Raw genomic sequence first — 3,711 nt, 5'->3', positions numbered from 1 at the left:
TTTGGTATGGTCAACTGGCCTTGGAAAAAGGAAAAGATATGGTTAATATTAAGTAGAGTGAATAAATCTGTGTTATACTGAATTGAAAACTTATGATTCTTCTTTAGGTGCTATTTTCTTGTTTTGCTTTGGTGCTTCAGCTTCTAATTGGAGGCAGCTTTTTGCGTGTACAATTAAGGGAATTTTGACAATTTACTCACATTCTTATTATTAGCGTAATATATTTGCATTCTTTTTCTTGATTATTATTTTCTTGCAAATTTTGCATGCAAGACCCTAGCCTAGATGGAGAAATCAGGTGGTTCTGAAGAAGCTTGTGGGACACCACCAACTTTGCCCTCGCCGCCTCCAACCATACCTCCCAATGTTAAGCCAGAACAAGTGACCACTAATAAGTTTACTATTACCAGTAGGCGTGGAGTTGGGACTACTGGTTCTTCTTGCAAAAGTGTACCAAGGGCATCTTTTTGGCAAAAGTGTTGAAGGATTTGTTTAAATACTTTGGAACTTTGATAATGGTTATAGACAATGTTATATGTATTTGATAATATATTTCTATGTTAATTTTACGTTAGTTTGAAGACATTTGTGGGGTTGTTAATTAGTTACATTTGTGGTATTGTATTAATAGAGCTAAAACTATTACAAGTTCTTTGTAATAGGTCTGTAAAAAAAATGGTAGTTTTAAAACCCGCTGGAAAAAAAAAAAGAACCTATAGCGGCGGTCAAAAAGCGCTGCTAAAGGTGCATATATTTTGATTTAAATGAAGCCCTATAGCGGCGTTTTTAAACGCCACTAAAAGGTTTACACATATAGCGGTGTTCCTCCCTGCCGCTAAAACTGCAATTAATTCATTTTAATTGATTCCTTATAGCGACGCCTTTTGCCCGCCGCTAAAGGTGGACACCAATAGCGGCAGGCATAACCCTCTGCTAAAAGTCAATTGACATGAATTATAATCTCATATGGTGGCGGTTTTCTGCCCGCCGAAAAACAAAACCAAAAAAACAAACAAAAAGGTGCATTTATAATGGTGTTTTTTGTTACCACCGCAATAGAGCTATTACGGCACTGCAACGGGGCAAGTAGAACCACCATAATAGCCGCCGCTGCAATAGACCAAATGGACCTTTAGCGACAGTTTTGGGCTTTTGCGGCGGTTTTGGCCCGCCGCAATAAATCTATTGTGTGCTATGTGTGCATGTTCTTTACTTGCTTAACACACATGTCAAATTTTGTATCAATTGGATATTATTTACTATATAATTTATAAGTTTATATTTTATGCATAATTTTAAACTACAAAAACTTATAATTTAAACAACTTATTGATGGCATAGCTATTGATCTTTAATTTTCTAAACATTTTGCAATGGAGGTTATAAGAAAACAATGTAATCCAATGGTAAATTTGTTAAAATTCATCCCTAATAAAAAGATATTGAGTAAGATACATTGTAGCATTAAGCTATAACCAATTTTGTAACTAAATTTAGTCCATTTTTTAAACTGCAAGTTTTTGTAATGTAAAATTATGAATAAAAAATAAGTTTATAGATCATATAGTAAATAACATTCAATTGGCACAAAATTTGACATATGTTTTAATAACGTAAAGAACATGCAATCCAATAGTTAGATTTTTAAAATATGTAGCAAGGTTAATTTTTTTAAAAGAAGTTGTAGTTTTAAACTACAACTATGTTTGTAATCAAACTTTGTACTTAAAGTAATCTAACTTAAAATAAAAAGTGACTTTAAGTTAGATTATTAGTACATCATGTACAATTATAATTTTTATATTATAAAAAAGACAAATCTATATATATAATAATAGGTAAAGCTGAGAAAAAATCCAATTAGATTTCTTTGAAATTCAATTAGAGCCTACTTTTGCACCACGTGTCCCATCTAATCTAAGTTTTTAAATTTTTGTGCCAAATGAGTTAATTCAATGTAAAAATTGGATTTCAATTAGAGTTTGATTTTGCGACATGTGTCTCATTTAATCTAAGTTTTCTAATTTTTGTACTAAATGAGTTAATTTAATGTAAAAAAAGAGGAGTCCAATATAAGCAAACCATAAAAAACATAATTTTTGAATGATTTTATATTTATAAGCCTTTTTTTTTATAGAACTAAAAGCAATTCAAGTTTATACGTCATCTACATATATATATATATATATATATATATATCCCATCTAATCAAAAAATTTAAATTTTTGTGCCAAATGAGGTAATTTAGTGTAAAAAAAAGGAGTCCAATATAAAAAAAAAAAAAAAAACATAATCATATATCTAACACTATATATAAAATTGGAGGAAGAGAGAGTTTGAGTGATTTTATATTTATGAGCTTTTGTTTTGTATAACTAAAAACAATTGAAATTTATAAGTCATATATATATATATATATATATATATATATATATATATATATATATATATATATATATTAATAGGTAGAGTTTAGAGAAAATCCAATTAGATTCTATAATTAAAATCCAATTTTGCGTCACGTGTCCTAAATTATTTTTTTTAGAGAGGATTTTATTTCTAAATTTTGGAATCAAATGTGGGACCATCTCATAAATCTCTATTCAAGTAAGTTATTGCGTACAAAAACCAAAGAGTTTAGAATTAATGAACATAAAAATATTTAAAAAATGGACAATTTACATTGTTTATCTAATAACATTCTTATAAGACTTTTTAAAGAGTTAAAAAAAAATAAGAATGATTGTCAATAATATTTCAATTATATGTGTGATGTGTGCCCTTAGATCCTATTGTATGATGCTATGTATGACTTAATGTTGTGTTTAATAAAGTTTTTTTATTATTATCTAAAATAATGGTAACATGAATATGGGGACATTATCATATAGTCCATGAGATGCGTAGTATGTAATTTATGTGATTTAGTCACAAAAGATATAAATCACAAGTTCTTTGTAAACTCATAATTTATAGTTCATAGTCGGTGATGAAATTGGGCATTTCATCTGCGAAGACTATAACGTATCAACTAAGATGATTTGTCTTGATCATAGAAGTGGAGACTTCTAGTTAATATATTGATATGTTTTAAGAGTTAAGACATATTAAACTGGACCGCTGTGAGATTTATTATTCTCCTTATGGCTGTCAAATGAATAATAAATCTCACGATTTCTATTTGCATGAACTCTTAATCCTAATAGCATAATGGACCTGATCATGAAGTGTAGATTGCTTTGATATATCAGGAGTGAGATCTAAAATAACGGTCAAAATCTTAGTATGTTGGGCAACTACATTTAGTGTTGATGGAACATATATTCTCAAGATGAAACATATATTCTCAAGATGGAATTCATAATCTCTTAACGGAGATATAAAATATTTCTTTGAGATAAGTTTAATGGGTTTAGTTATTCAGAATATTAGGCCTAACCACTTTAGTAAGAAGTTACTAAAGTATATATTTATGAAATTGAATTTCATAAATATATATGATGAATAATCTTAAAGGATTAAACCGGGTACTCAAAGATAAGATGTAGTAATTTACAAAGTGGCAGTCTATATTTATGATTTTGTATTACTACGAATATTATATGAAGGGGTTGCATATACAATAAAGTCTTGGGATATAATTTATTAATAAGGCCTAGAGTGCAATTATATTTATATAGTGGTATTAAATATAATTAATGGTAACTTTGA

The sequence above is a fragment of the Castanea sativa genome, chromosome 2 (assembly GCF_040712315.1).
Source record: "Castanea sativa cultivar Marrone di Chiusa Pesio chromosome 2, ASM4071231v1".
In the NCBI taxonomy this organism is placed as follows: Eukaryota; Viridiplantae; Streptophyta; class Magnoliopsida; order Fagales; family Fagaceae; genus Castanea; species Castanea sativa.
Note: the sequence above shows the minus strand (reverse complement) of the source record.